This window comes from Marmota marmota, unplaced genomic scaffold (assembly GCF_001458135.2).
Source record: "Marmota marmota marmota unplaced genomic scaffold, marMar, whole genome shotgun sequence".
Lineage (NCBI taxonomy): Eukaryota > Metazoa > Chordata > Mammalia > Rodentia > Sciuridae > Marmota > Marmota marmota.
Genome location: NW_025999941.1, coordinates 19,490,508 through 19,513,171, shown reverse-complemented (window position 1 = coordinate 19,513,171; position 22,664 = coordinate 19,490,508).

Genomic DNA, 22,664 nt, shown 5'->3' with positions numbered 1-22,664 from the left:
GGTCCCATTTTTCTAGCCAAGGGTGATAATGCTTTATACTTATGGACATTGAAAGAAATCAGTTTTAAGGCTGGGGCTGTGGCCCAGCGATAGCACACTTGCCTGTGTGAGGCACTGGGTTCGATTCTCAGCACCACATATAAATAAATAAAATAAAGGTCTATCAACAACAGTTACTGCTCAGTTAATCCTGATCAGGGGACTAATCCACTGAGTGGGTTAAGACTCTCATAATCCAATCATTTCACCTCTGAATGTTCTTGCATTGTCTCGCAAATGAGCTTTTGGGGTGTCCCCCAAACCACAACATTTCTGCAGAGATCATTATGACCGGAAATCCCTCTGATTAGCATATTTCATCATTTTGCCTTCATGTCTCTAGAATATAGGAAATGAGACTATATGTAGAGCAGAGAAAGAGAAGAAATCCAAATGTGATTGCTGATGGTCCCACAGTCTAGGACAGCCTTAAATTTAAGCAGTCTGACCTCAAAGTCCACATTTATCAATATTTTATCTGCAAACCAGTAATAAAATGTCAAACTAGGGACTGAAAGTATATACAATGGTATGTGGCTGTCCTGTTGATACTCTTTCCTTGAGGGTTTTATTTGGACTTTTCTACAATCCGCCTCACGTGAATTCACCCCAAAACAGAAGCACTCTTGCTCTGTACTCAGGATTTTATCAGGTTGCGGCACATACAAAGACGAACCATTATCCATGAAAAACCAAAAAGCAAGATTAAAAAGGGAATGCTGGACTTGAGCATTGCAGCAGGAAAGGGTGCACTAAAATGTATCCACATGTTTGAAGGTAGCAGAGGTGGAGGTTGAGCTCCATAGGGTCAGTAACAATTGGGGTGAAGAGAGTATATTTTCCTTTTATCCTCAGACATTTATTGTATACGTATTTTGTCACACAAAAAAATGAAAACAACAAATTTACATTTTTATTGCTGTAAGAAATACCTTTTAAAAAAGACTGACCCACATCATGAGCAACAGCACAACTCTATGTGTATCAGGCCTCCAGCGATGCTTCTCAGGATAGCACTTACTTATTTTGGCATTCTTAGAATAAAAACTCACTACAGACTCTGTTGAAATAAATTTTGTGAGCTCTAATCCTGTGGTTTTCCCGGGTAACCAAGTATAGAGGAGTTACTTTGAAAGGTCAATCATGGAGTCTTCCTTGAGGAAAGTGTTGATTTCCCCCCACTAGTATTTTAACCTGCTTGAAAGATAAGAAAATAAAGGCTAATCCTGCTGTAAAGTACTTTAACTAAAAACCACCTGTTTGGCATGTACACATTTCATTCATTAGGACTTCTGACCAAAATCATAGATGGGGAGCCAGGTGTGGTGGCACACCCCTCTAATCTCAGCAGCTCAGGAGGCTGAGGCAGGAGGCCTTAGCCATAGTGAGCCCTTGAGCAACTTAGCAAGACTCTGTCTCAAAATCAAAATTGAAAAGGGCTGGGGATGTGGCTCAGTGGTTAAGCACCTGGGTTCAATCCCTCGTACCGAAAAAAAAAAAAAAAAAAATGGGAGAGGGAAAGGAAGGAAGGAAAGAAAGAAAGTATCATAAATGAGGTTCCTCAACTCATTTGACATTTTGAGCTGGGTACTTTGTTGTAAGGATATTGTCAGATGCTTTGCAGCATCTCTGGCCTCCACCCACCAAATACCAGTTGCAACGGCCCCCACCTGGCCAGTTGTGAAAATCAAAATTATCTCCAGGCACTGTCAAATGTCTCCTAGGGACAACATTATTCCCAGGTGGGAGCCACCGATGCACGGTTTAAAAAAAAAAAACCAATCATATAACAATAGAAAGTAAATCAGAGGGTGCCTCGGGCTCAAGGAATTAAGGGAAATTGAAAGTGACTGCCATTGGTCAAGGGGGTTGGTTACTGTAGAAGGATGACAGTGTTTTAAAATTGCAAGAGTGTTCCTTTCAGCCCATTGCTGATCAGGCACAGAGTTGCTGGGACCATTCATTAGACTGCCAGCAGCTCTGGGTGGAGCCAGGATCTTCCAGTCCTTGAAAAGAAAAGGGAAGAAAGACCACACTGGCCCTGAAAGTAGCACCAGGTGATGTTTTGCATATGTGTGTGTGTGTGTGTGTGTGTTGTTTTGTTTCAGGTGATGTTGTTAATTAGGGGACCACATCCAGATGTCTCAGGGGTTTTGATGACAGCACTGCCTCCCAGTAGAAGCTCCTTGTTGTAAGTCCCCCAAAACAAAGCAAAGAGGAAAAGCAGTGCAGGGTGGTTTAGTGTCACAGTGTGCCCCTCACACCCTGTCACTGGATGTCCCCTATTGGAAAAGGAGGATGGCTTTGGGCTTTGAAAAAAAAAACAAAAAACGGGGGACTCAAAATGAACTCCAGCTCAGCGAGAGGAGCATGAAGCAGAAGAAAGACAACCAATTTGGTCAGACGGTTAACTATCTCTTCCCCTGGTCCTATTCCTTCAGTGTCTTGATTAATTTTTCCCTGAACATCCGATTAGAGCTTAAATGAATTGCCTACTTCCTACCTGTGATCTGATTGCCTAATGATTGCACCGCCCCCTCTGTCCTAAACAACCCTGTCCCTAACAGTTTTCCTTTTCACTCCCTCCCCCCCTCCCCCACCCCAAATTAGATCTGATGCATTCAGTGGGCACAGAGGGGGTTCCTGTCCATCTTTGTGGGAAGGGACCTAACTTTCTGGGCAAAGAGGATCCCAGAATTATATAGATTGTTTTCCTCCCTTCCTATGCGCTGGAGAAAGCCTCTTTAAAATAGGGAAGAATGCCTTGTAAATCTACATGATAAAGGGACAGAGCCAGAGACGGAGGGGAGACCGGAGAGAGAACTGCGGGATACCAGAGGGGGGAGGGGGCGGGGCTGAAGCCTGCAAAGCAAAGTGAGAAAGAAGGGGAAGGGGGGTGCTATTACAGAGCACCCCTCCCATCCCTGGGCTTTGAAGGATTCAATCAAAGGATTTAAACTCCACACCATTTTGCATCTGCTGTGTCTTCGCCTGACATACCACCCTGAGTGAGACTGACTGTGTCCTGGGCCAGGCAAAAACATGCACCTTTAGATTCTCCCTGGAAGTGTCCACTCAGAGGACCCTGAGATCGGTTTGAAAAAGCAAATGATGGACTATAATGTTGGGTGGTAACTGTGAGCAGGTGGTGGGGGTATGGCTAGGAGATGTGGGTCATTGGGAGGTGTGGTCTTGGGGATTGTACCTGAGATGCAGTGAGATGTATTTGGGATCTGAAGAATGAGACCTGTCGACAATGGAGGGTATAGTAGAATAACAGAATTTTAACAGACAGGAAACATCTACCACAAGGAAGGGGTCCCAAGAGACTGGTCACTGAGGTGTGGCTGTCCAGGGGTTTATATGGTGTTGCTGGAGGTAACTTTTAAATCTACTGGCTAATGACTTTTAGGGAGGGGAATTGCTACACCCAGAGTGAGATACTTGGTGAGCATGCACCCCCTCTGTCCAATCAGGATGTTGATCGTGCACTGTTCATGTGCTCCATGGTTAGCTGGCTGACTGGCTCAGAGACTTTGCACACACAATTGCTGCTATGGAGATCTCTGCCCTGTCTGCCTATCATATTTTTGGCTCCTCCTCTCAGTACCTTATCCCCCTGCTTCTTTCTCTCTCTCTCTCTCTCTCTCTCTCTCTCTCTCTCTCTCTCTCTCTCCCCCTCCCTCCCTCTCTCTTCCTTCCCCCCCTCCCCCCGCCCCCCACTTCCACCTCCTGCCAGGAGCAGAGCTGCTTTCCTCCACCAAGCTCTTCCACTGGGATGTTCTGCCTTTCTCAAGGCCCAAAGGAACGGAGTCAGCTCACCATGGACTAAATCTCTATGACCTTGAACCCCAAATAAACTTTTCCTCCTCTTGAGTTTTTGTAGCCATGAATTTTGGTCCCAGGGATGAGAAGCAGACTAACACAGACTACAAGCAGAGTGTTTCAGGATCCTGGAAATGAAATACGAGCATTCAGTTAAGCAAAGAGTGCCCCATAGAGACATCCCACTCTGCCTAAACAGAAACGTACTTTCTTGTTGTTTTAGAGGAACCTGATTTTCTGAATAAAGAAGGTTGGGCAGGGATAGTAACTGCTTGCTTTATAAGGTTCTCACTGAAATCAATGGAGTTTTTAGGACGGTAGTAGAATATGTGAAAGAAATTATTTTGTTGGAGAAAAGCTTCAGATTTCTCATGACATAGAAATTCTAAAATCCCTTCTTGGAATGAAGAAGAAGGGAGAGGGAAAGGCATGAGGAGATACTGGAGAGTGAAATCCACTAAATTATGCTGTGTCCATATATGAATATACCAAAGTGAATCCCACTTTTATATATAATACATTAATTTAAATATAATAAAGGGGAGACTTATAGAGAAAAGGAGTTGGGAGAGGAGAGGAAGGAAAAAAATGTACTGAGGAATGAGACTCATCAAATTATAAGCATGTATGATTATGTCACAAGGAATCCCACTATTATGTATAATTATAATGTACCAACAAAAATCATAAAGAAATTGTATAAACTTAAAATTAAGATTTGAGTGGGTGAGCACCGGGGATTGAACTCAAAGGCACTCAACCACTGAGCCCCATCCCCAGACAGGGTCTCACTGAGTTGCTTAGGCCTCACTTTTACTGAGGCTGGCTTTGAACTCAAGATCCTCCTGCCTCAGCCTCCGAGCTGCTGGGATTACCGGCATGCATACACTATGCCTGGCTAAACTTAAAAAATATATATATTGTAAAGCCCTTCCGTTCCATTTTCTGTTAAGAAAATGGAGAAAAGAGCTCATAACTTGAGGAGAGAGATGATCTGAGCACAAATCTTTGACCCACTTCTTAGCTGGGAGCTAGTAATGGAGAGAAAAGGAAAATTTTACAGGCCTCTACCATAGAATTACTACTATATTCCTTTATCATATGTTTTACATATTATTTATAGACAATAGGGAATGTATTTGCTATTCATAAATATGTTTATTATATATACTGTACAGTGACAGCTACTGTGTGCTTCAGTGTAAAAACCACAGTTATCCTCATTTTATAGATACACAAGCTGGATCTCAGAAAACTCACCCAAGGCCAAATACCTAGGAAGTGGCAGGAATAGGGTTCAAACCCACACTGTCCGCTTTCAAAGTCTTTTTCTTCCAGTGGTCACTGTCCCTTTTATGAAACAGTGAAAGAGTTTACCTGACACAGTGTGAGTTAGTTCTCCAAACTTCTACTTGATGGTATATCCTTTGTCTGACGCAAGTTTTGTGTCATCATCAGGAGCATTGTCTCTTTAAATAAAAGCAATTGTTCCAGAGCTGCTTTTGCAATCCTGATTTTTTAATAGCTAGGCTTCAGCAGCGTCCTGAACCTCTCAATGCCCCACACCATCCGTCACCCTGATGGAAATTCCAGGGGAGCTTTGCCCACCTCACCACATCTCATCGTCACCCCCCTCTTTTGTACTTGAAGATACACTCAGCCAATAAATTACTTTGTCCACTCACTTGGGTTTGCAGGATGAGTCCACTGATGGCATAATAATAATAAGATAGTCACACAAACTATTTTGAAATGTCTTTGTTCCTCCTTCATTGGTACTTCCTAGAAAGAAAGACAAACAAGCTTCTGGAAAGGAATACAGTAGTGTATTTGGCCCTTAGTAACTATTTTCCTTCTTAGGCCCTCATGAGAGTGGGATCCAAAATAGTTCAGGAGATAAAACTCTCCTGATAACAAAGGTTGATGCTTATAGCATGAATTGCTAAGCTACTGTCTATGAGTAGGTTGTCTTCAGGTAACACACAGGCAAAGTTGGGTTCCTTCCACAACAAACTTAAGCTTCCATTAAAAAAAAAAAGACATACTCAAATTAACACAGACATAAGATTTAAAATAAGAAAAAGGAAGGAGTTGGAGAGACCTTAGAAAGCACAAGGAATGTATCAATCATTTCTGTCGGGCAACCCTTGCCTGAACTGCCCAGAAAGCCAAAGATGAAATAGAAATTTCTTTATCCAACAGGAATACAAAGGGGATGGTTTAAAAAAAAAACAACACAAAAAAGTGTTCAGCATCTCTAGGAATTAGAGAAATGCAAATTAAAACTATACTTATCAAGAACACAAGTAATAATAAATGTTGGTGAGAATGTGGGGAAAATGGTGTCATACATTGCAGGTGGGACTGCAAATTGGTGCAACCACTCTGGAAAACAGTATGGAGATTCCACAGACAATTTGGAATGGAACCATCATTTGACCCAGTTATCCCACTCCTCAACCACATCAATATTTACAGTAGTTCAACTCACAGTAACCAAACTAAGTGCCCTTTAACAGATTAATAGATAAAGAAAAAAAAATATATATATATACACAATATGAATATATACACAATATGAAATATTACTCAACCATAAAGAAGAATAAAATAATGGCATTTGCAGGTAAATGAATGGAACTGGAGACTATCATGCTAAGTGAAATAAGCCAGATCCAAAAAAACAAAGGCCCAATGTTCTGATTTGTGGATACTAACCCAAAACAAGGAAGGTTGGGGAAGGGAATAATAGAAATTCATTGGATTAGACAAAGGGAAATGAAGGGAAGAGTTGGGGGAAGGGAATAGGAAAGACAGTAGAATTAATCAGACATAACTTTCCTATCCTTGTATTTGAATACATGACCAGGGTAACTCTACACTATGTACAACCATGAAAGTGGGATCCAAAATAGAATAAGTTATACTCTATGAATGTATAATTTGCCAAAATACATTCAACTGTCATGTATAATTAAAAAGAAAAAATATAAAAAAATTTAAAAAGAAGACTACAATGTGGTGCTAACCTGTGATCAAATGTCTGTTTGTAGTTATGATGACGAAATTTGCATAAAAAGAAAATATGGTGAACACTGACTGCATGAAGAGTTAAATTCCAGCAAGGTAGACTAGGTCAGACTTGTGAAAACAGACTGGTAGGTAAAAGCTGGATTCTCCAGCTGGGAACATTAGGGAGGAGTCTCAAGCTGCAGAAGGTTTTAAGGAGGACAAATGTATTTTGTTCCGCACTTCAGAACACACGACTTTCCATCTTTCCAGGCCTGGATTTGGGCTAATAGTTTCCATTTCATCCGTATTAAGGATTGAGATGGAAAAGAGCAAATTGGTAACATACACATCTACTAACATCTAATCTGCCTTCCAGGGTTGTCTCAGAGGTAAAGGTAATAAACATATTAATTCCTTTAAAATTTTCTTTTTATATGTTATATAATTAATATGTTATAAACATATTAATTTCCTTTAAAATTCTATCAGAAAACAAATAGCTACCTATGAAGCATTATCCCCCCCCAAATTATTTTCATATCACATTACATTCTAAGTGAATCTAAGAGCATTTATTTATGAATTACTATAGTCACAAATAGTACTGAAACATGATTATTTGCCCTCTTATTTAGACAATTTGTCTGATACCAGATCAATTTGTTAAAAAAAACCTGAGCATGAAGTTCAGATAATTTGTTTACTTGGAATAATTAAAATGATGTAATATAGTTCTCCCTGGCTTCACTCACTCTAGTCATTTTTCCATTACTGTCTTAAAGACTGTTTCAAGCACATCAGTGGCATTCAACACATGCTTGAGGAATGACAGAAATTCTATATAACTTGATGGTTATTCAGGAAAGGCAAGCAAAGAATGTTCTGCCTTTGTCCTTCTAAGAGAGGTCTTCACTAGACCAGATCCATGTTTTTTGGGGAAGGTCATACAAGATAATGGTCAATTGCAGCTCATAGCTTGTGCAAATCTCAGATAAACCTCATGGACTTGGTCACCCTGGGTGAGTTAATAAATCTCACTGAACTTCAGTTTCTCCCTCTTTAAAGATAATGGCATCCACCACATAATATATTTGAGCAATTTAGACATCAGAAGTTTTTAGCACAAAGCTCAGCTCAAAATGGATCAAGGACCTAGGCATTAGACCAGAGACCCTTGTACCTACTAGAAGAAAATGTAAGCCCATCTCTCCATCATGTCAGCTTAGGAAACAAATTACTCAACTAGACAAGTGCTTAACAATTACTCAACGAGAGCAAGAAATAAAATCAAGAATTGGGGCTGGGGTTGTGGCTCAGTGGTAGATCACTCACCTCGAATGTGTGAGACCCTGGGTTCGATCCTCAGCACCACATAAAAATAAAAATAAACAAAATGAAGATATTGTGTCCATGTATAATAAAAAAATTAAAAGAATCAATAAATGCGATGGATTAGAACTAAAAAGTTTCTTCACAGCAACAGAAACTATCAAGAACATGAAGAGTTGTCCTATAGAATGGGAGAAAAATCTTTGCCACATGTACCTCAGATAGAGCATTGATCTCCAGGATATATAAAGAACTCAAAAAACCTAACACCAAAAAACCCCTAAGTAATCCAATCATTAAATGGACAAAGGAACTAAAGAGGCTCTTTACAGAAGAAATATGAATGGTTAACAAATATATAGAAAAATGTTCAACATTTCTATCAGTTAGAGAAGTGCAAATTAAAACCACCCTGAGATTCCATCTCACTCCAGTCTGAGTGGCAATTATCAAGAATACAAGTAACAATAAATGTTGGCAAGGATGTGAGGGAAAAGGCTCATGGAGATTTTTCAGAAAACTAGGAATGGAACCATCATTTGACCCAGTTATCCCACACCATGGTATTTACTGAAAGGACTTAAAGTTAGCATACTGCAGTGACACAGCCACATAATGTTTATAGCTGCTCAATTCACAATAGCCAAGCTATGGAACCAACCTAGGTGCCCTTGAATAGATAGATGGTGGATAAAGAAAATGTAGTATATATACACAATGGAAGATTATTCAACCATAAAGAAGAATGAAATTATGACATTTGCCAGTAAATGGATGGAACTAGAGACTATCATGCTAAGTCAAAAAAGCCAATCCCCAAAAACTAAACTCTGAATGTTCTCTCTGATATGCAGATTCCAACTTACAATAAGGGTGCAAGAGGGAAGATAGAAGTTCACTGGATGAGACAAAGGGAATGAAGGGAAGGGAGGGGGATGGAATGGGAAAGACAGTGGAGTGAATGGGACAGAACTTTCCTATGTCCATATATGAATACACGACCAGGGAAACTCCACATCACATACAACCACAAGAATAGGAAGCTATAATCCATGTGTGTATAATATGTCATGCATATCTAAAAAGAATAAACTAAAAAGAAGTATTCAGTGAATGGCAGTGAAATCGTTTTTCAGTTTCATGAATGGGTCCATATAAATTTTACACAAAACTCTCTTCATCCTTAGCTCACAATCTTCTGAGTCATGCTGTTAAATACTTGCATTTATTTGTATGTATTCCATCAGTCCTACCCAAAACAGTCTTGCCGTTGCTTCTTGGTCCCCATTCCTGATAGCATGTACCAGAGTCTCACCTCAGCTGATACAAATGGCTGCGCACGGCCAATAATTTTATGTCTTATGAGGTGACCTCTGTGAGAAGACTGATCCCCCATGCCAGTTGTTCATGAGAGACTGGATTATCTCAAGGCTGATACCCTCTTTTGTAATAAGAGCTAAAATAGCCAGCTTTTGATTATTGGTTTATTTCTGCCAGGAACTTTCATGTGCAAAACTCTTTTCCTTTAACTTTTTTTCCCCCTTAATTCTTTCCAAAACATGTGACTACTTAAAAATAATCTTTTAATGTATCATAATTGTTTTCTCCAAATAGCCTTGGGCTTTTTATTTTTTTTTTATTTTTTATTGGTCTATGCCTACTAAATCTAAAAATTCAAAAGGCTACCAGGAGGCTGAGGCAGGATAACCACAAGTGACAAGAATCTTTCTCAAAATAAAATTTTCAGAGGGCCAAGGATGCAGCTCAGGGGCAGAGCATTTTCCTAGCATGTGCAAGACCCTAGGTTCAATTCTCAGGACAGCAAAAGAAAAAACAAAATCATGAAGGAAGAAAGAAGGGAAATGGAATCTGGAATTATTGTTAGAGATCTTGGCCAGCAGCTCTCCATGAAAAAATTTATTTCACTACTTATCCTTGGAAGCTTGTCAGCCCAGTGGTTTGAAAGTAACCAATCCATAATTTAGGTTTCCACATTTGCCGAACACACAAAGACCAAGATGTGGCCCACATACAGGAATAGGGAAGATGCCTGAATATGCTTCTTGATTTTAAATCAGGAAGGTGAAAAAGACTTTGATCTCTGGTCTACTTGCAACAACCCTGGCCTTTCATTGATGTGCTTTTTAGTGCACATTGAAAACATTGCAAAATAAGAGCTCTTACAGGTGTCCTAAATACCCTTAAAAGCATCGGGTCACTGATGAACACCTACAAAACCAGAACTGGTACATGCTACCAGGAATGGGGACCAAGAAGCAATGGCAAGACTGCTTTGGGTAGGACTGATGGAATACATACAAATAAATGAAACACCATTTCTGCAATGGCTGATTACTCTGGCCTCAGAGATTATCTTCTATTAAAAATAGTTTTCTAAAACAATCATTCTAAACAAAACATCAGCGACTCCCGCGTCTCTTAGTGTGATAGAACTAGGAGGAAAGTGAAGTGAATTGTAGACCATGGATACATCAGTACATTTGGCCTGACATGACTTTGAACTTGGATCTCAAGTTCAAAGCCAACCTGGGCAACTTAGTGAGACCAAGTCTTAAACAAGAGAGAGAGAGAGAGAGTGCTGGGGGTGTACTGATGGTTTATTAGTTGGCCAGAGAATGGAGGATTGGGAGTCTAAGCTCACAAATGAGCTTCTCAATCTGTTGGGATTGGGGAAATCACACATACAAAGTGAAACAAATGAGGGAGAGGGAGAGGGTAATAAAGGAAAGGGATATTCATGTTTTTTTCCTGGAATAGGAGATTTCCCAGAACTTGGGCACTACCCCTTTTCACTCTTCTTAGGGTCTAGTGTTTCCTGTCATGGGGACTGGTAGGTATGAAAGTAGAGGTTTTCTGGAGGCCACTCTTAAAACCATCGTAGGTCCAACTTATTTTGGCTGGCCCACCTGAAGAGGAGCTTCTGGGCTTCAGACATCCTGTCCTCAAAGATAAATTAAGATTAGGGTAAAAAGTAGAATTCTACTAGGTCACTTACTCTCCAGGATGCTGGAATTTCTTCCCACATAGGTTATTTAAAAATGGAGGCCCCGAATAACATTTTATGTTAACATAGTTATGCAGGTGTCCCTATTTTAGTCCCAAGCCAGTGAATTGGCCAAGCACATGCATTTACATGCTCAAAAAGGGATGTGATTCACAAATATCAGATCTTTCTCTGACAGAGCAGGACCTCTTCACATTGGATTCAGAAAGCAATCTGTTGTGAGAAGGCTTACCAACTGGTCTGGTGAGGGGATGCACACCTGTAATCTCAGCAGCTCAGGAGGCTGAAGCAGGAGGATCCCAAGTCCAAAGAAGCCTCAGCAACTTAGCAAGGCCCTAAGCAAGTGGGCAAGACCCTGTGTCAAAATAAAAAATAAAGGGCTGGGGATGTGGCTCAGTGGTTAAGCACCCCTGGGTTCAGTCCCTGGTTGAAAGTAAGAGAGAGAGGAGGATTGGGAAAGAGAGGTGGGTGGGAAGCAAGCAAGCAAGCTAACTCACAGTAATGATTGACTAGAAACTCATCAATTTCTAATGATTTTATAGCAGGGGAATTTGCCAAAGGGTTCCACATGCCAACCCAACTGCCCTCATGGGCATCTGTTTTTCAGCAGATGTAACCACAGACAGCAAGATTTTCAACACCCTAGTGTTCAATAGTTGGCAAATGATTAGTTTCTGTGACTGTGTTTCTAATAAAATCAACAAGTATCTGGAAAAAAATGTATGAATTGTCACTCTTGGGGGCTTTAGCATCTTTCAAAGAGAGAAATATATTTTGTCATAAACTAAAATATAAAAACAATGATTCTGAGGAGCTATTAAATTATTCTGGAGACATTTCTAAAAGAACAAAGTAAAAATACAAATACTGAGAATCTTGTTTATGGATCTATTTTAAAGTATGTCAAATCATTGGCATTTGAAGGGTTTAGTTTTTCTGTAAGGTAAGAATGTGTTTTATACATTCACAAGCAGCCATTATGAAGTCAAACAACAACAAGTGCTGGCGAGGATGCGGGGGGCGGGAAAAAGGCACACTCATACACTGCTGGTACAGCCAATTTGGAAAGCAGTAGCAGTATGGAGATTTCTTGGAAAACTGGTAATGGAACCATCATTTGACCCAGCTATTCTTCTTCTCGGGCTAGACCCAAAGGACCTAAAAACAGCATACTACAGGGACACAGCCACTTCCATGTTTATAGCAGCACAATTCACAATAGCTAAACTGTGGAGCCAACCTAGATGCCCTTCAGTGGATGAATGGATAAAAAAAATGTGGCATTTATACACAATGGAATGTTACTCAGCAATAAAAAGAATAAGATCATGGCATTTGCAGGGAAATGGATGGCATTAGAGCAGATTATGCTAAGTGAAGTTAGCCAATCCCAAAAAAACAAATGCTGAATGTCTCCTCTGATATAAGGGGGGTGACTCAAAATGGGGTTGGGAGGGAGAGCAATGGAGGAAGATTACCTCTAGATAGGGAATAGGGGTGGGAGGGAAAGGGAGGGAGACGGGGAATAGCATGGATGGTGAAAGGAGACCCTCATCATTATACAAAATACATGTATGAAGATGTGAATTTGGTGTCAACATACCTTATATATAATCAGAGATATGATAAATTATTTTATAATGGTGTATTAAGAATTGTAATGCAAAAAAATAAAGAAAGAACATATATATGTACAACTATTCATAACTTTTTAAGTAAAAAAAAAGAAAAGCTAAAAAAAAATAGCCAGCATTTTTTAAAATGGGGTAGAAACTAAACTAGAACAACTTTGAGGGGAAAGAAGGAATAAAAATTAAGCTGAGAGAAATAAACCAATCTCAAAAAAAAAAAAAAAACAAAGGCCAAATGTTGTCTCTGACATGCAAATGCTAATGCACAATGGGGGAGGGGAGAATAGAATGTATTAGACAGGAATGAAGGAAAGAGGAATGAAGGAAAGAAAGGAGAATGAAGGAGAGGAAATGGGATAGCCTCTTCCACAAATGGTGCTGGGAAAACTGGAAATCCACATGCAGCAAAATGAAATTAAGCCCCTATCTCTCACCCTGCACAAAACAACTCAAAGTGGATCAAGGACCTAGGAATTAAACCAGAGACACTATCTATTAGACATTATCTGTCTATTAGAAGACACTGTCTATTAGAAGAAAAAGTAGGCCCAAATCTCCATCATGTCAGATTAGGCCCCAACTTCCTTAATAAGACTCCTATAGCACAAGAATTAAAACCAAGAATCAACAAATGGGATGGATTCAAACTAAAAAGCTTCTTCTCAGCAAAAGAAACAATCAGTGAGGTAAATAGAGAGCCTACAGAATGGGAGCAAATTTTTACCACATGCACATCAGATAGAGAACTAATCTCTAGGATGTATAAAGAACTCAAAAATATTAACACCAATAAAACAAATAACCCAATCAATAAATGAGCCAAGGAACTGAACAGACACTTCTCAGAAGATGATATACAATCAGTCAAACAATATATGAAAAAATCTCTAACAATTAGGGAAATGCAAATTAAAATTACTAGTCAGAATGGCAGTTATTAAGAATACAAACAACAATAAGCGTTGGTAAGGATGTAGGGAGAAAGGCACACTCATACATTGCTGGTGGGACTGCAAATTGGTGCAACCAATATGGAAAGCAGTATGGAGATTCCTTGGAAAACTTGGAATGGAACCACCATTTGACCCAGCTATCCTACTCTTTGGTGTATACCCAAAGGACTTAAAAACAGCACACTACAGGGACACAGCCACATCAATGTTTATAGCAGCACAATTCACAATAGGTAAATTATAGAACCAACCTAGATGCCCTTCAATAGATGAATGAATAAAGAAGCTGTGAGATATATATATATATATATATATATATCTGTATGTATGTATGTATGTGTATATATATATATGTATGTATGTATGTATGTATGTGTATATATATATACATACATACATATATATACATGTATGTATATATATATATATACATACATACATACATACAATGGAATATTACTCAGCATTGAGGGAGAATAAAATCAGGGCATTTGCAGATAAATGGATGGAGTTAGAGGATATCATGCTAAGTGAAGTTAGCCAATCCCCAAAAAAGCAAATGCCGAATGTTTTCTTTGATATGAGGATGCTGATCCATAATGGGAACGGGGGTGGAGGCTTGGGAGGAATGGAGGAACTTTAGATAGGGCAAAGGGGAGGGAGCAGAAGGGAGGGGCAGGGGGGTAGGAAAGACAGTGGAATGAGATGGACATCATTACCCCAAGTACACGTATGAATGTTACGACTCTACGTTGTGTACAACCAGAGACATGAAAAATCGTGCTCTATCTGTGTATGAATCGAAATGCATTCTGCTGTCATATATAACAAATAGAATAAATAATTTTTTAAAAAAGAACCAATAAAAAAATAACAGAAAGAAAGAAAAAAAGAGGTAGCATTCACAATACAAAAAGAAAAATAAATAGATCGACTGGAATATGACAAATACCTGAATATCCAGAAAGGGGTATACATCATTGCACATGGATAACTTTCATTGATTGCAAAAATATGAAAATTTCTGATATAGGAACCTGAATAATATGTTTCCAAATTGGGAACGTTTGTGCAATCATTAACACGGGCCAGTTGAGGAGATTTGCATCAGCTTCTAACACAGAAAGACATTGAAAATATAGTCCCACTGATGCCTTCTTTTTAAAATAAAAAACAGCAAGGAAGGAATAGATCGGATTCACTCAGTGGTGCTCAGAGAGAGGTGATGGGCACCACCAGAGGTGTGTGGTGTGTAACCATGAAGAACCAAGTGGCAAGAACCCCTGGTTACGCTTTCCTGACTTCTGATCCAGGATTTACTACTGACCTCTACTTATAGGGCTCATCGCTGAAGGCTGAAGAAACGCAGCTGTTGGAGTTCTGCAGAACAGGAGCACCTGTATTCAGGGGCAATGTGTCTCTTGATACCTTGAAACTAACACACACACATGAAGACACAGAGCCATGACTATAAGCCTGGATGGCTTTTCCCTCCATGTTCCCCAACCCCCACTCTCTCCAGGCTACTAGGACCCCACCACCCTCTTGTCTTCCTACTGGGTTATTTTTCAAATGGCCTTGGCTGTTTATTTGTTCATTGTGTGCTTTCTTTTCGGTTTCTACTCCTTTTTCCCCTTGAATAAACCTAAGTGTGTTCGATTTACTCTCCGTCACATTACAATTTTATGAGAAGTCCTCACAGTCCCAATCCTTCTGTTTTTGTTGTTGTTGTTGTTGTTGTTTTGCCTGTCTGCAGATCTTATTCAAGGCAGAGCATGCTCCCTTGTGTTCTGTTATATATGGTCATGTTTTCCTTTTAAATCAAGCTGGTAAATCCCATTAACCTGGGTAACTGAATGTTATGGTTGGGGTGTGAGGTGTCCCCCAAAAGCTCACATGTGAGACGGTGCAAGAAGGTCCAGAGGAGACATGACGGGGTTGTGAGAGCCTTAACCCAACCAGTGAATGAACCCCTGGTGGGATTAACTGGGTGGTGGCTGGAGGCAGGTGGGTGTGGCTGGAGGAGGGGGCATTGGGGACTTGGCTTTGGGGTCTCTATTTGTCTCTGGAGAGTGGAGTCTCTCTGCTTCCTGATCATCCTGTGAGCTTTCTCTCTCTGCAACACTCTTCCACCAGGACATTCAGCCTCACCTCGAGCCCCAAGAAATGAACTCGGACTTCTGAAACTGTGAGCCCCCAAATAAACATATCCGCCTCTAAAATTGGTCCCTCAGGTCTTTTGGTCACAGCAGTGAAAAGGCTGACACTGAAGCACTCCTCTTGGTGGGATCTGTGTTCCCTCCCAGGCAATCCAGAGGTACTGCTGTGCCATACCCATTTCTGTTCCTTTCTCAGCTGGGGCAGGAGGTAGAAGGCCTCTTCCTCTTGAGTACTGTACCATTTGACTGTAAATCTGCACATGGTCCAGTTTAGAGCTTTAATTTAGCCAGGGAAATTGTAATTTAACTTTTTACACACAAAAACCCAAAGCCAATGCACACAAATAAGCTTCCTTTTCACTTCCGTGGATGGTTAGGGGAGATGCTCTGTCCTTTTAGCACCTCAAAAGGTGTGCTTTTATGTGAGATCTCAGCTTCGTGCAAAGTTTTCATTCTCTTCCCCACCTCTGGTTCAATCCCCAATAGCCTCTCCATACACCAAAAAAAAATTAAAAAAAAAAAATCACAACAAGATCATCTTCATACTCACAAGGATATCAAAAATAAAAAAGACAATAACGAATGTTGATGAAGATGTGGAGAAATTAGAAACTTCTGGCAGCAACATAACATGGTGCTATCACTTTGAAAAGAGTGTGGCAGTGTATTAAAAAGTTAAACATAAACAGTCTCGGTGTCCATCCGCTGATGAATGGATAAAGAAGATGTAGTTGTCATATGCAATGAAATGCTATTCAGCCATTTAAAAAGAATGAAATTCAGTCACTTGTGATAACATGGATGGAGCTGGAGGTCATTGTGCTATATGGAATAAGGCAGGCTCAGGAAGACAAGCATTGCATAACCACTTTTTATATGGAATCTAACATAGTTGATCTCATAGAAGTTGAAAGTAGAGTGTTAGTTACAAGTGGCTGGGAAAGGTAGGGGAGAAGGAAGGATGGAGAAAGGTTAATTAACAGATAGGTAAGATGAGAGAAAAAAATGTGCTGCTATTCTACTGCACAGTAGGGTGACTTTAGATAACAGTTATGTCATATATATTCTTTCTTCTATCATATATATATATATATATATATATATATATATATTTCTTCTATCATATGATAGAAGAAATAATTTTGAATGCTTTCACCATAAATAACTGATAATTGAGGAGATAAATATGTTTACCTTAATTTAAATATTACACAATCTATACATGTATCTAATCATCCCATAGAATCTATTTTAGTCAGATTTTGTAACCAAAATACCTGACAAGATCAACTTAGAGGAAGGGAAGTTTAATTGGGGGCTTACGATTTCAGAGGTCTCATCCCATCGATGGCCAATTGCATTGCTCTAGGCCCAAGGTGAGGGTGGACATGATGGTGGCCCAGCAGAGGGAAGCTGCTCAGCTCATGGCAGGGTCAGAAAGCAGAGAGAGGAGGAAGGGGCCACAGGGAAGATGAGCCCTTCTATGGCACACCTCCAGTGACCCACCTCATCCAGCCACACCCCAGCGGCTTATGGTTACCACTGGTCAGTCCATTCGAACTAGATGGACTGGTTAGGTCACACATCTCCCAATCTAATCATTGCATCTCTGAATATTCATTAACCCGGGAGCTTTGGGAAGACACCTTACAACCACAGTATCACAGAACCCCATAAATAGGTACAATTTTATGTATCCGTTAAAAAAATTTAATCCTAAAAAGTGTTTTAGAAAGTTTAAGTTATTCATAGTTTTCTCATGAGAGCAAGACTAGGTCTGGACCTGTGATGAAGGAGGCAGTCACCCGTAGCTGAGTGTCTATAGCAGTGTTACCCCTGATAAACAACAGTGGAGATGACCCAAATGTCCACTGGCTGATAAATGGGTAAACACAACGTGGTTCACGCGTACCATTGAACATCATTGGACTATAGAGAGCATCAAGTACTGATATGTGCCGCAACATGGGTAACCTTTGAGAGCCTTGTGCTAAACACAGAAGGCCACATGGTGTGTTTCCTTTTGGGCGGCATCTCCACAATGAGCACATGCATACAGAATGAAAGTAGTTTGGTTTTCACCGTAAGATAAAGGGAGAACAAAGCAGGGAGTGACTGCTAAAGAGTACCAAGCTGCTTTCTGGGATCATGCAAGTGTTCTGAAATTACATAATGGTGATGTTGGATGCCTCGGTGAATATGCAAAAACCTGCGAATTGTGCACTTTCAAAAAGTGAATTACATCCCTAGAAAACATGTGAATTATGCCTCTAGAAAGCTGTTTTTTAGAAACACGTAGGACCTGAAGATGAGGCTAAAAACGGCCAATGAGCTCACGATTTTGAAACCCTCTTGGGAACAATTCTATGTGTTTCTTTCTTGTATTTTATTATATGTGTTGTTATGGTTTGGAAATAAGGAGTCCCCCCAAAGTTCCTGTGTTAAGGCAGGAGGCAAAATGATTAGATTACAAGAGCCATAACCTGATCGGTGGATTCATCCATTTGATGGATTAAAAAATTTGAATGCATTACTGGGTGGTAACCGTAGGCAGGTGAGGTGTGGCTGGTGGAAGTGGGTCACTGGGGGCATGGCTGGCTTGGGGATGACATATTTTGTCCCTGGCTCCTCCTCCGGCTCTTTGGTTCCTAGCCATCATAAGGCGAATCGATTTCTTCTGCCAGGCCCTTCCACCATGAAGTTCTGTTCACCTTGGGCCCAGAACAATGGAGTCACTAATCATGAACTGAACCTCTGAAACCATGAGCCCAAACAAACTTTTCTTCTTTTAAGTGATTTTTTGTTGGGTATTTTGATCCTAGTGATAAAAAAGCGGACAGAGAAATAGAGGTACTTTGGATTAGGCAGAGGGGACTGAGGGAGGGGAGTGGGTGTGGGGGTAAGAAGGAGAGTGGAATCGATGGGACATATGTACATATATGATTACATGATCAGTGTGACTCTACATGGTGTACAACCAGAAGAAGGAGGAATTGTACTTCACTTATGTATTCTGTCGTGTATAACTAATTAGAACAAATAAAAGAAAGATAATCTCATTTAGACCATGCTGACTGTTACTTGTACATTACAATGAAAGTGTCAATGACTCTATTTACACACTTACTGAGCATGCAATTCACTTTGGATTGAATCGAGTTCCCCTGTATCTCACATCTACTTTCCCTTATTAACAATATCTTACATTACTTCTATGGCATATTTTTAATTGTTTCTTTTAGTTGCAGATAGACACAATACCTTTATTTACTTTATTTATTTTTATGTGGTGCTGAGGATCGAACCCAGTGCCTCACACGTATGGGGCAAGCACTCTACCACTGAGCTACAGCCCCAGCCCTCTATGGAATATTTTTATAATTAAAAAACAAATACTGACCAAAAAATCTGACAGACATGTGAGGATATTTTATTATTTATGAGCAGTGTACACATTTAACCTTTTCTCTTATTTTCTTTTCATTTTACATTAGTCCTAAGCTTTTTTTTTCTTCAGTTTCTTTACTACTCTTAAAAACAATCCTCAAGAGGACCCTTAATTTAGCCATAATGGGTGTCTTTGTGCACATGGTTTTTCTTGGTGTGTGGATTATTTCCTTAAAGTAGGTTTTAAGCACAGAGTGTTAATGCTGTGTTCAAAGGTTATGAACATTTCTTGATGCTTGATGAATATTGCCTAACTTCCTTCCAAAAGAGTTTCTGTTTTATCCTTTAAGATGAAACACATTCCGTAACTATTGCTACAGCAAAGCCACTCTCCATTACCATTAATGTCATTCCCAGAGGATTTTCTACAAGCTCTACGTGTGTAGATTCCCTCCAAACCTTCTAAAAATTGGCTGTGTTCCGTGGAGAGGGTGAGAACCAGTGTGAAATTGCCTATGAACAGATAAGTTGCAGAGCTGATCATCTAAGCCTCTGTCTCTTCTTTAATGAATCATAGCCTCTTTCAAGAATCCCTTTGCAGAGGAGCCCACCACCTGACCCAGCAAGGAAGGAGCGTGGTACCGGGATCCAGGAACCAGGAAAGGATGGAGAATACGGATGAGCCAACTCAACAGGTCAGACCACTATTGTGCAGCAGGAGATTGCTCCCAAGGGAAGTTCGCTTCATGGCAATACTCGATATTGCTTCTTGTCTAAGCATTTAAATTATTAGAGTACAAGCTTACTTCCTGAGGCTTATTACTTCAAGGAACTCTCGTTGCTGAGGGAACCAGGTTTCTTTATCCCAGATCACTGAAGGTGACTTTGGAAGTCACATTTAGAAAACACCCATCCACCCAGCCAAGGGTTTTCCACAAGCTTTCATAAAGGAGTGTTGTGGTTGATCTAAAAGTGTTCCATCTGACCACACATATCATATGGCAGACTGTAGATTTTTTTTTGAGGCTAAGAACACAGCTGTTTTCTTAGTTATTTCAGTGCAGAACTGAGCCCAAGACCCAATTCTAGGTGGTCTGCCAAAAACAAATGGTGGATGTGTCAAGTTGAACAAGTGGCATCTTTTGCAATGTGAACTCTCTGGGAGAGAAGCTTAAGGCATGGCATCCTAATTTCTGACAGGTGCATAAATCACAATATTTCACAATTACACACCCACATCCTCTCTTTACTCCTGCGTACATAACTGATGTGCTTAGTTCATAGTTCACATTAGTGAATCTCTCCAGGGTGGATTCAGTTAGAGTTTTGATTGACAGTTTTCTCAAGTGATCATAGTCTCATGTCTTTCAGACTCAGTCCAAGAATATTTTATATTTCTACCATAAATATGAAGATAATTGCCTTGTGTCAAGTCCTCTTTTTCATTACAGTTGTTTTCATTTCCTCTTTTTCATTATAGTTGAAAGGTCTACGGTTGTTTATTTTTTTTCTTACCATCAGAGTTTTCAGGAAAAGGTCTTATAATTTATCCATTAATTACTTTTGAATATACACTATCTTGTCTATCAAGAATCTACATTGATACTGAATGTTTTAGTTATATGACAGTCTTCTTTATTCCTCAAACTTTTTCATATTTGTCTGCAAACATAGAATCATGTTCTTCTGGGAATTGATGGTGTACATCTGTAATCCCAGCAAGCTGGGAGGCTGAGGCAGGACAATCCCAAGTTCAAAGCCAGCCTGGGCAACTTAGTGAGACCCTGTTTCAAAATAAAAAGAGTTGGGGATGTGACTCAGTGGTAGAATTCCCCTTGATTCAATCCCCAGTACTGAAAATGAAAAAAAATATATTTAAAAAACACCCTACATAACCATAGAATCATTTCCAGCCTCTAACATTAAAACAGTAAATTGCTGTAGAAATATTATTTTATGATGCCTCAACTTATTTTCCACTAGTTCATTCAACAATGTTTTTGTTTTTATTTTGTGCCTATTTTGTTCCCTGCACTTTACTGAGCCAGTGGTGAGCAAAAAGAGAATATATTTCTTCTGTCATGTAACATAATCTAGCAGAAGAACTGGAAAAAGCAAAATTGGAACTGCCTACCGGCTCTGAAGGAGAGGTGGTGCTGGGGGTGAGGGTACAGGACATGACCTGGTCAGGGAAGGCTTTTCTAAGTGACACTGGAATGGAACAATAAATAAGGGCCACTCATGTGAGTGGGGAAAGAGAACCAAGAAGGTTTCAGGCTGAAGGAATAGCAGGTGCACATTCTGTCGTAGGAGCAGCAAGTGTTGAAAACTGAACAAGCTGGGTGTGGTGGAGTCCCTGGGATCCCAGGGTCTCCAGAGGCTGAGGCAGGAGGATGGCGAGTTCAAAGCCAGCCTCAGTGAGTTAGAGGCCCTAAGCAACTCAGTGAGACCCTGTCTGTAAATAAAATATGAAAAAGGGCTGGGGATGGGGCTCAGGGGTTAAGGGCCCCTGGGTTCAATCCCTGGTACCAAAAGAAAAAGAAAACTCTGAACCAGGCCAGTGGAAGAAGGCCCACAGGGAAAGGCATAAATATGGTAAACTGTGTAAAGAAATCAGTGGCCATATTCATATTTGTCTTTATTCTAGGAATTGTTATATTAATTTCAATCACCATCTTAGAGCCACAAATGTCGATAATATGTAACCCTTTAGAATCATTATTGAAGCTGGGTATGGAGGCTAAGGTAGGAGGATCATGAGTTCAAAGTCAGCCTCAGCAACTTAGGGAGGCCCTGAGCAACTCAGTGAGGCCCTGTCTCTAAATAAAACATAAAAAGGGCTGGGGATGTGGCTCAGTGGTTAAGTGCCCTGGGTTTAAAAAAAAAAAAAAACCTAAGCCATTTTGATTTTGCAAAATCCAACAATAAGTTAGATTAAAAAAAAAAACTCAAGTGGCCTAAAGCAGTTACAGGTATAATACTTGCTGCTTACAGGTGATATTTTTCTTGCATTTAATGTTGAAAATATTATTTTAAAGTACCCAAGAATATTTTTGCCTTCTGCATCTGCTTGACTTCAATCTGTATCTGCTTGATAATTTGCTTGAGGTAAGATTTCAAGCTCCCTTGGAGAGTTTGGTCTTAAATAGTCTACCCCATTGGTGCCGCAGTTCTTCATACCCAGATGGTGTTCAGTCAACACAGAATGGTAAGATAAAGAATGGGTTTGAGGCTGCTATGTGTTAAAGTCATTAAGAGAGCAACACTCTGTTATTTATCCACAAGTTTATTTATGATAGAATGA